We start from the raw sequence: 11916 nt of genomic DNA on the forward strand, positions 1-11916 counted from the left end.
ACGATTCTGGAAACACAGCAAAATAGCCTGTCTTCACATAAATGTTTATGGAAGCAGGAAGACTGAAGAAGAAAAACACAGCAGAAAATTGCATGACTCACAGGCTGAGTGCCTTCTAAATAAAGCATCTCTCAGAGTTTCCCAGGAGATGCTCGATGTGAGCCAGCAGCAGAGCTCCCTCCATGGGGCGATGAGACCATGTTTAACTTCCCCCAACCCCCTCCCAAAAAACAAAAAACAAAAAACAACAACAAAAATCCCCAGTGCACCCGAGTCACTCGGGGGAGTAGCCTGTTCTTTTTGAGATTTAAAAGAACACTTGCCTCAGATGAGAGCAAGAAATCCCGGACGCTGTGCCCCACTCCAGCTGCTGCCGTTGTGCCCCACTCCAGCTGCTGCCCAGCCGCTGGCAGCTCTCAGCTCCTGGTTGGGCCACTGTGTAGAGGAAGAGCTGTGGCCCAATGCCTCTTGCTGACTCAGAGATCTTCCTGTCATAGAGCCTGGCCAACTGATGATCATTGAGCTTAATTTTAGATCTTGAGTGCTGGATCTGGGAATGTTTGCAAACTAGACTCCGGCTCCATTACCACTGGCATGTGAATTGGAAAGAAAGTTTGCAAGTCTTTGAGTCTTTACACTGCCCAGCCCACTGTACCCCACAACATTGTGAGTTTTGAATAAGCTGGAGGAAGGAGGAAGCCTTCTTTGGGCAGCACTCTGCAAGCGACAGGCACGCCTCCTGACTCTAGATCTCACAGATAGAACTTCGTATTGTTCTTTATACTTAGGAGTTTCTGACTAGGAATGTCTACAAAGTTCCAGAAAGCTGCAGACTAGAATTTAATTTTCTTTCCATTCAAGTCAATAGGTCTTGAAGCTATTAGAAAACATGTTAGAAAGAGTCTCTAGGTTCCCATCATAGCTTAGTAATGTCAGCTTCCTGTGATCTGATAGCAAGCTGGGAACGTGGAATCGGGTGAGCAAGTTAGAACAATCGTTTTTTGATGCCTCCTATTTAGAAGCAGTTAAGCAATAAAACACTTCAAAAGAACAATCACTTTCTACGATGGGGTTCCGCTTTATTTTAAAGAGTCATATTATTCAACGAGTTGACCTGTTCTGTGTCAACTCTCAGAATAAATAAATAAATAAATAAATAAATAAATAAATAAATAAAATATGCAGGACACCCAGTCAACTGAATTCTAGATGAACAGAAAGGCATTTTTAAGTGAATTACCTGTTCCGTTCTTTGTTTTCTTATTGGGGTTACCCTGGAAAACATTTAACAAGGGCAACTTTATATTTAAATGACAACACAGTGATGCCTGTGGGTTTTCTGAGTTACCATGTATTAAAAACACATTCTAAGTATTTTTCTCCAAGAAGTGGGAAGTCTAGATGAAGAAAATATTTAATAGAAGCAAGAAGTTAGCTATTCTGGAAGGACTTCTTCACTCAGCTATTGACACGTACTATAATGTGACACCCCAGAAAGCCAGGATAGTGGGACTCCAGAAAAATAGTGGGACAAGTTAAGAAGTTGTGAGGTGACCCAACACTTCCCCCAGGTAGGATCTCAAATCCCTACCATTCTGACTCCTTAACTCCCTTCAGTGTCTTCCATGGTCTTCCGTAGGGGTGAGAAAGAGAAGAGATAGGGGTGGGGGTGTCCAGCAGTATTTTACTGTACATTAGTTTTGGCATTAGCTGAGTTCTAGACATGAAAACAATCCCCTGTTCTTAATTCAGCCCATGTGCAGCAGAGCCGTGCACCAGGAGACCTGGCTTTTACTAAAAGCTATTAACAAGCATGTTTGATCCCAGGAAATCGAGAGCAGTGCTTGCTTCTAAAACACAGTGCGTGAGCACTGACTGGCCCCTAGAGGGAAGGCCCAGATTTGGTAACTTCTACTGAGCTCCAAGGCAAGTGGAAGATGAGACCCGGAGGACGACTCCCAAGCCAACCCCCAGTGTGGGCAAGAAGCCTGTCCTACTCTCCTCAGAGCGCTTCCTTCCTGTCCAGGGAGGCGAGTTGCTGAGCCTGTTTCTGGGCAAGCGGCCATGTTGGGATACGGCCTTAGATAGCCTACAGCTGGGCTGAGTGGGCGTCTGTCAGACTCAACAGAGGCAGCTCCCACCATCCTGCCTGGACAGCTGAGTGGAGCTTCTGAGAAGAACCTTTGATTTATTGGTGGCCTGACAGCCCTGGGTACTGCAGTTCAAGTTCTAGGAAGCAAAGCTGTGAGAGATGAAGTTCTAAGTATAGAGACAGCACACACATACACACACACACACACACACACACACAGAGAGAAAGAGAGAGAGAGACAGACAGAGACAGAGACAGAGACAGAGAGACAGAGACAGAGACAGAGACAGAGACACAGAGAGGCATACACACACACACACACACACACAGAGAGAGAGAGAGAGAGAGAGAGAGAGACAGAGAGACAGAGACACAGAGAGGCATACACACACACACACACAGAGAGCGAGAGAGACAGAGAGACAGAGAGGCATACACACACACACACACAGAGAGAGAGAGAGAGAGAGAAAGAGACAGAGACAGAGACAGAGACACAGAGACAGAGACACAGAGAGGCATACACACACACACACAGAACACACACATACACACACACACACCTGGTAGGGGTTGGGAGTGGGACAGGGGGAAGAAAACATGAAGAGCCAAACTGGACTGAGTACACCTATATTCATACTCTTGCCTCTACCTCAGTGCTGTGGAATGGAACTGAAGGGTACCAGCGCTACAGGGTACAGATACTCCTACATGGGTGACATCGCTGACTTGAGCCCATCAAGGGACTAACTATGGACAAAGCCTAACATGGATTCTTTTCTTTGTTCCCTTCCCACTGATTGTTTTCATGAAGCTATGGGTTGAAGTCTGAGGATAAGGGATCAGACTCTCTGTGGAGGAACCTGAGCTGTCTTATTTTCTTACTCAGAGTGTCATGACTGCTCTGCTCACAGAGACTACAGCAGCAAGGACTCACTCTTGGAGAAGAAACAGAAACTCAGATTCCCAGTTCCTGTTGGTCCTATTTTTAATCTCCAGGTCTCAGTGGCTCTCCATCTCCCCCTCCTCTTCTCCCCACCCCCACCCTGGCCTTATTAGAATTCATACACACACCTGGTTTTCTATTTACTTTAGGAACAGAGGAGATGGGGCCCAAGAAGGGAGGGCATCCTGCTGGGGAGAGTTAGCATCTGCTGCCATAAGCAAGAAAATGGGGGTGGGGGAGACTCTGCCCACCTCAGTCACAGAGACAGTAGTTAGAATGCCAATGCATTTGCATGTGTCTGTTCTTAACAAACAATCCTCTCCTTGAGTTCTCTGTCTGCCTCAGCTCAGGTGCCTTGGCAATTCCAGACAGGTGAGAAGAAAGAAGATGGAGAGGAAAGGCTGGGTTTGTTGACTGAAGTCTAATCAGTGTGGCTGAGGAGGCAGACAAAGTATGATGTGCCTTTTTGACATTAGAACCAGCACAATCTACCTTTAATTTTAGCACGGCCTTTTCACATGGATAGCTCTGACTTTCTGAACTGAATGTAGGCTCTTGAACATGGCACAAAGTTCAGTAATAAATTGCTTCAATCTGTGCTATCTTGCACTTGGTACTCAGAATTTGCTGCACCACCTAAGCTTAAATAATTTAATAATTCAAGTAGAAGTTGATACATTTAGAAAAAACAAAGAATCTGCATTATCAAATTGTTCCAGTTGGGGAATTTCCATTTATTCTCTTTAGTTTTGGATAATCTTGAAATAAATTGCTGATACATAATGAATTTAAAAGGTAGTATTTTGATGCAACTGAAGAGCATTTTGAAGTAGTTTCATTGATTTTTTTTTAATAACACAACTCATTTGGAGCCCTGTTGTATAGTTTCCACAACAGACAGACCCACAACAGCAGAGCGAGAGCGTATACAGACAGCTGAAGCTCTTGTTTATGGCACTCTCCTATCCTCACCTATCTTGGGGGATCCCAAAGGACAGACTCACTTCATGTCACAGCAGAGCATCCCCTGGCTGTAAACAGCTTATGGTTCCAGGAAACGAGAAAACTATAGAACAAATGTGGAGCTGTGCTGTGCTGGGGAAGGCTGTGAGGAGGGGCTTCAACTTTTGCAGCGCCCGCCCGCCACTACCTGGATGGCTTTGAACCCTTTCCTTCTGCATGTCTGGTGAGTTTCTCTTTTCTTTCTTGGAACACCCATTGCCAATCCCAAACAGCAAAGATTACCACCGACCCAATGGCTAGTGTAGGCTCTTCCCAGTGAATAGTTTTGTGTTTTATAAAAAAAATTTAGCAGCAGCATAGCACATCAAGGCCACAAATGAAAATGTAGCAACATGCTAGGAAGGTGGCTCCATGGTATAGTGATTGGATGCAAGCAGGAAAAATCATCAACCTCTGTGGGAAAGCCAAGTGCAGCAACTTGTACCCCAATCCTGGTGAGGCAGGATGGTAAGGCGGTAAGGACTTGCTACATAGGCAGGCTAGCCAAATGGTAAGTTCTAGATTCAGGAAGGAATCTTGTCTCAGAAAGTGAGATTGAGACTAGTAAAAGAAGACAAGCTCATACCCCCCACACCCATGCACACATGTATATATTACACATAAAAATAACGTCACAGAAGTTCTTATTTCTGTTAGTTTTGGGTTAAATCAAACTGATATCGTCTCTGCTCCTTCCTAACACACACTAATTCTTATTTAACAGTGAGGCACAGGGAAAGCCATCTTCACTAAGCATCCTTAGTGACCCAGGAAGAAAATTAGATTTTGATTCATTTGTGAGAGAGCAATGATTCCTTTTGATCATCAGCTGACAGGAGGCAGACGCACTGAAGAGAGAAGCCTCCTGAAATGTCTGTGAGGGATTACCTAGACAGGGTTAATTAAGATTGGAGGACCTTTCCTAAATGAAAATTGTGAGTAAAAAGGAGAAAGGGAGCCGAGCTCCCACTTTCACTTCTTGCTGCTTCCTGACTGTGGATGCATCGTGACCTGCCACCTCACTTCAGGCCCCATGTCTTCCAGCTCATGATGGACCCTACCATGATCCAAAGTAAACCCTCTTCTCGTTAAGTTGGTTGTGTTAGGTGTTTAGTCATACCAGTGGGAAAATTAATGGATACAGCAAAGAAAGATTTACCTAACAGGATCCCTCAGGGTCAACTCAGTACCTCTGTTTTCCATTGTTGACATCATGTCGAAAGGGTGACTTACTCACAAAGAGACAGATAGGAAAAGAAAAGAGTCTATTCTAGAACTTTATAATGCTGTCTAATAAATTATCCATCCCAAAGGGACTGGAACATTTGCCAGGGTTGTGAGCCAATCCTAGGAGCAAGAGAAGCAAGAGAAGGGAAGCAAAGGTGTACCCCAGCTGTTCCTGTGGTAAGCAGGGCATCCCCTAGCATAAACATTAACTGGGAAAACACAGTGAGTGAAGCCCTTACTTCAGCTCCCCTATGTGACTGAGATGTTTTTGCCTTGTCTGATTTTCTGTCTTGTAGAAGCTTGGATAGGGGATAGTGCTGGTATCAACAAATCTGCGCTGAGTTCTGCAGCCATCGTGGATGTGGGTGAGTTCTGCAGCCATCGTGGATGCGGGTGAGTTCTGCAGCCATCGTGGATGCGGGTGAGTTCTACAGCCATCGTGGATGCGGGTGAGTTCTGCAGCCATCGTGGATGCGGGTGAGTTCTGCAGCCATCATGGATGCAGGTGAGTTCTGCAGCCATCGTGGATGCGGGTGAGTTCTGCAGCCATCGTGGATGTGGGTGAGTTCTGCAGCCATCCTGGATGTGGGTGAGTTCTGCAGCCATCGTGGATGTGGGTGAGTTCTGCAGCCATCCTGGATGTGGGTGAGAGCACAGGACTTCCCGCCCCCAAGGCCAAGATTTGCTGGTAAGTTACTGCTGCTGTCAAAAATAGTAATAATGAGATTGGGCAAGGTGACAAGGGCTGTCCAGTGCTGGCTCAGCTCCATGTGTGGTGGCTAAGAGAGGCATATGCACACACATGCAGGGGGCCTGTGAGCTCTGCATCTGAAAGTAAGAGCCGGCTCTGATGTTCTTTACACTGCACGGAAGAACACGGGGGTGTGTTGTTCCAAGTACTCTGCTAACCTGAGGGTTGGTCTGATGTGACACCCTGCCCGCCCCACCATAGTCAGGAACATGATAGTGGGCAAAGAATCAAATGAACACATTCTAAAGTGCAGCAGAAGCACCAGAGAGGGGGCTTCTGTTAATGACTTTGTCATTTCTGTGACAGAGTGCCTGACAAAGCAGTTTAAAGGAGGAAGGGTTAGCTCAGCTCACACTTTGAGGCTACCTTCTACAAAGAACATGAAGTAGCTGGTCACATGGTGTCCACAGTCAGGAAGCAGAAAGCAATGCATGCTGGTACAGAGACACAGAACTCAGGCAAGTCCCTCAGCATGCCGGAGTGCTTTGTGTCCCTCAGAGACCTTGAGATGCATGCTCCCTTGTGTGGTAACTCCAGTGGCCCCTCCTACCCATCACTCTTCCTTGAGTCAGCTTAAGTGCCCTCCCTCACCTTGGGTTTCCCTGCCTGTTGCAGTGCCTGCTGCAATGCCCACTTGCTCCAGGATAGGCTTCTCCACAGGACTCCAGAGCCACGATGACTCTCTTATCCTACAGCTAAGAGCCATTGCTGTTTTCGGGATCGAGTACATGAGATTATAAAGCCATTGTAGGAGGCTTGTCAAGATTAGCACCCAGATAACAGAAATGAAGAAACGTTTGAACAAGATAGAATAGGAAGTGAAATACAGCCAGAAAGAAGTAGGATACAGTCTACACTTTGGAGAAGTGGCTCTTTCTGAATAGGAGTCTTGATATAGCTGGACCTGTGGCCATTAGGATCAAAGCTACCAAACTTCCCAACATCCTTTGCAGTTAGGCAGAAGTAGGTTTTGGATAAGTTCTGATAATTGAAATCCAGAATCAGAACATTAAAATTCTTAGCAAAATGCAGACTACATCCACAGGCCAGCTGTTAGTCTCTGTTTCCACCTACTCCTGCACTGTACAGAGACTCCAGCGCTCACCCGAATGACAGCTAGAAGCATTCTTCATTGTAGCCATTCCCCATTCTCTTTCCAAACACCTGAACTATGTTACTTTCATGTTCCAATACTTTCAGTTAGGTTTTCACAAAGGTTCTAGAGATCAGGAATTTCAGTGTGAAACCCTGTCAGAGGAATCGGTCTTAGAGATCCTCAAAGGTACTTTCCTAAAAGAATGTTATTTAAAAAGTAAACTTACAGTGTTTAGAATCTTCATGACGTATCTCACCAGGGTTAGAGCTGTAATTATAACTGAGAACTATGTTTTTGATGTGACTTGAACCTCTGGCCCAGGTGCTAGTGTGAAGCCTGGTGCTCCACTTGGATTGCTAGTCACTGTGGAACCTGTACAATGCAGAGACTGCTATATCTCTGGGCCGTTGTAGAGAGATTCACGGAGCTTAAACAAGATTCTGAGTTAGTTTCCATGAAGCTGAATTTTTCTGTAAGAGCCTTCACTCTGGGGTCCCGTCGGGTATTCAGTCAACCCTTCCCACTTACACTCCTTCAATCATTGTGATACTATTCATCATTGAAGTGACACAGACAGGATCACTACTCTGTGGCCTTTCTCTAATGGCTCCAAAACCAGGAGGTAATTCAACCTCTTGTCTTTATAAGTACTCAGCCTTGAATATTTGACTACAGTAACAGTACAAACACTAATCCATTGACCATAATATAAATACCATGAGAGACCAGGGCTCCTACCCCCCTCTACTAAATTAGACAGATTCTATGTTCACATCACACTGTACAACATTTGACAAAGCCCATTGATAAGTGAGATGGAGTGTCAGGGCACCTGGGGCTTCAAATCAGAGTTCTTCCCAAGCTCATGTGCTATCTATTTCTCTAACACAGCCCATGGGACCTGGAAACTTCATTCAAAATGTCATCAATCCATACAGAGTTTGGGCTCTGACAAATCAGAACAGACTCTGGGGGTGGAATAATGTCTAGCTATTCCAGAGCATTCCAGCATGGTCTGACCAGCACCATAGGGGCAGTTACATCATCATGTGCCATGTGGGAAGTGCCAGGTTCACAGAAGGACCTCCGTGTGGCTTTCCCTGGTAGGAAAGCATTTAGAAGGAAAAGGAACCCACGGTCTTCAGCTTCGATTTTTGGAAGGTGACTGTAGTTTGGTGTATGATTTTTCTTAACCATTATCTGCTAGGTTTGAAGATCTCTCTCTCTCTCTCTCTCTCTCTCTCTCTCTCTCTCTCTCTCTCTCTCTCTCCCTCCCTCTCTTTCTCTCTCTCTCTCCCTCTCTCTCTCTCTCTCTCTCTCTCTCTCTCTCTCTCTCTCTGTGTGTGTGTGTGTGTGTGTGTGCACCGACAAGCAGTACAACTGGTATAGTATGAAACCTATGCTGGTGTTGGGTGTGTGGCTGACAGCCCTGCCTCCTCCCGTAGTTAGAGAAACAAGAAACTTGAGAGTCCACACCCTGGACTTACTTAGGGCATTCAGGCCGCAGGAGTCCTAATGTCTGAAGTGATATTTTGATGTGCAGCTGTTGTCCTTCAGCATCTGAGAGTTTCCCTTTTGGGGTCTGGTTCACCACAGCATACTGGTAAGGGATCATTCACTTCAGTCCTTACAGGAGCTCAGAGACTAATATTAGATAATAGTCCTTATCATATCAAACGGATTGCATCTTTCTTTGGCCTTGTAAGCCCAGAGGATCCCAGACATTCAGAAACCATGCAGAGTCATCTCTTCAGTCTCACCTGATGCCTTCAAGGCCTGTGAAGTCCGACCTGGATCAGGGTATTCTGGGCCATGGTCCCAGGGCTGATCCTGACAATGGCATTCACTTCCATGTCTCCCTCCCTGTGGGTTTGGAGACTAGCAGCCGAGCTTCGCTGAGTCAGCCATTTGTGCACATGGAGGCCATCTTGAAGCTCTCCTCTGTGTTGAGCAAGCAGATTTAGCAGCTGTTAAGGGCCAGCAGTGTCCAATAGATCCTGGCCACAAGCTTGGGTTGGCTTCTGGAGATGCCCTGTGTACCAGGTCTGGGGCTCAGACAAGCATCTAAGGGCCAGTTGGTATGGGACCTAGTTCCTTCAGAACAGGCACAGCTGTCTCTAGTGCCCCTGTGGAGAGTCCCAGCTGCAGACTTAGCAAACATCCTGGTTACTGACCTTGAACTCTTTGTCGGCCTCACATATGAATGTGATGACTGACAGCCAGAACATCCTTCAAGGCCAGGTTGCCAGTTAAGCCTGGCTGGCCAGTAGCTGGGGGCTTTTGCCTCTACTTTGTAAATCATTTAAGATACTTAAATATTCCAAAATCTTTAATTGATGACTGGTATCTAGCAAATAAATACCCTTAAATGGCACTCTTTTTCAAGTCCCATTTAACAGAAATATCTGTTAAGTTCACTGCCAGGTGCAGCTTTATTATTGAGCCTAAGTTTTATATGTATAAATAACTTCCTCCCTCTGAAATGGGGGCACACATATAGAGAAATCTATTTATGGGTATTTTTTAAAATGAGCTGAATGGGTAGAATTTATACAACATGGACACCTCTGGAAAGATGTGGCAGATGTCAGCTTCTGAACTAAAACTAACAGCTTCTCATTTCGTTGGAGCTTTGTGGTGGTATGCTGACTTTCAGATAATACCAGAAACATGCTTGCTTAATGTGAACACCACTGTGAGCCATAAGGTTTGGTCTGAGAAGCTGACAGCCTTTTTTGGCTTCCTGGATACAGGGCTCTTTATGTCCGGATCCTACAGAGGGAATGGGAGGGGTGTGCAGAAGACCCGGCCCTTCGAAGGTCTGATGCAGTTTCTGAGGTGACAGCTCATGGCAGCTCAGGATAGGATTCTACTGGCTTAAACTGACTCTTTAACTATACCAGTCATGATCTAAGGAAAGCCGTGCACTTTGCTACTTTCTGAATCTTTCCTCACACTGGTACCTCATTTTAATCACTCTTTTTGAAAGACAAAGACTGGATCTTGTTAACTGTGGCATCCCCAGGATCCAGCAGAGAGTAGAGAACCACAAGATGCCTGAAGGCTGGCTGGGATCAGGGGAGAAAGATTTCCAGAACTGGAACTTGAGGTCCCCATGAGGTGAATAAAATTCCAGCCAAGCTGATGTTGTTAAAGAAGGCAAAGTCTCTGGGTGGGGCAGAAGATGCTGCCTTTGTGTTCTGCTTTGTCACCATGACCTGTCTCATCCACTTACAAAATGAGAGATGGCTGGAGAGATGGCTCAGGGATCAAGAGTACTCACTGCTCTTCCAGAGGACCCTGCTTCCATTCCCACCACCCACATGGTGGCTACAACTCTAATCCCAGGGAATTCAATGCCCTCTTCTGGCCTCTTCTGTCTCTATACACTTACAGGTAGGCACCTTCCCACAACATATTTAAAAGGTCATTTTACTGAAACTACCCTTGGAGAATGCTTTTAGTATTGATACTAAGTTCATTGACTCTGGATGCCACAATTATAGCAAAATTTTATCAAAGGAGATTTATTATTAAATCAAACTGCATTCATTTTTAAACAGAATTCTTTAAGGAGCCTCAATAGCTGAAAGAAGAGCTCCCTGTGGCCCTGTATGCATTTAGAAAGAACAGTCTCAGACAGTGGATTAGTGTTGAGGCCAGCTCCTGCCATTCTAGCCTACCCTCCAGCTCAAATGAGGCCAGATGGAAGCAAGCTGATGTTTCAAGAGATTTCTCTCAAGACAATGAACATGTCTCTGCCTCCTTCACCTACTCACAAGCTTTTGATGCAAACTAGTGAGGAACTGTGTTCACAAAGAGGCAGTCCCCACTTCAAAGAGACAAGCCAAAGCTTTGATCACAGGAGAGGCCCAAAGACTACTTTCTGTCCCTCTTTAGGGTAGGGATGCAAAGAGGAAACCTTGGTGAGTTCCTGTTCTCAAGGTTAAATTCTGTCTAAAGAGAAACTAGCCAGGGAAGAAAATAGACTTTCTCAAAGCCATGAATGGAAGTTAACCTTCAGAAGGCTACTACTTGACTCCACCAACTGAAAAGAAACACAATTTTGTCTTTCTTAAATGAATGCATAAGAATACACTATCAAAGCACCATGGAGTCGTGGTCCTAGAGGAAAATAACCAATCAGGGAACCCCCATAGATTTGTAATGACTCATGTGACAGTATGCCTGTGCACTAGGGTACCCTCAGGGAACAGGGTCTTGGTGAACAGATGCAGTGGGGTGGACTATATCCCAACCTTCAACCTGAGAGAATGTGAGAGGGTTACATTCATATCTGCTGAGATTGTGACTCACACTTTCACATACCAGAGGGGGACAAAAGAGATGCTCAAATAAACAACCAGGCTCATGGGGGCCAGGCACGCTGACTTGGCAGGAAGGAGATGCGGTTGAAATGGTATGAACAGATTGGAATGCCCAACCCTAATCTTCAAAACAGGTGCCGCCACAGCCCCCGCACAGTGTGACTTAGCCAAGACATTGACAACGGTGCACATAGTTTGACTCTCTTTTGTTTTATTATTATTATTATTATTATTTTATTAGATATTTTCTTTATTTACATGTAAATTTCTCCCTTCCCAGTTTCCCTTCTAAAAAACAAAGAAACAAACAAAACAACAAAAACAAACCCCAGCTGCCTCCCCACTCCCCATACCTGCCACCCCACCCTCTCCTGCTTATAGGCCCTGGCATTCCCGCACACTGGGACACAGAACCTTCACAGGGCTGAGGTCCTCTCCTCCCATTGATGATCGAATTTTCAATCCTCCACTATA

Source organism: Mastomys coucha, unplaced genomic scaffold (assembly GCF_008632895.1).
Source record: "Mastomys coucha isolate ucsf_1 unplaced genomic scaffold, UCSF_Mcou_1 pScaffold12, whole genome shotgun sequence".
Lineage (NCBI taxonomy): Eukaryota > Metazoa > Chordata > Mammalia > Rodentia > Muridae > Mastomys > Mastomys coucha.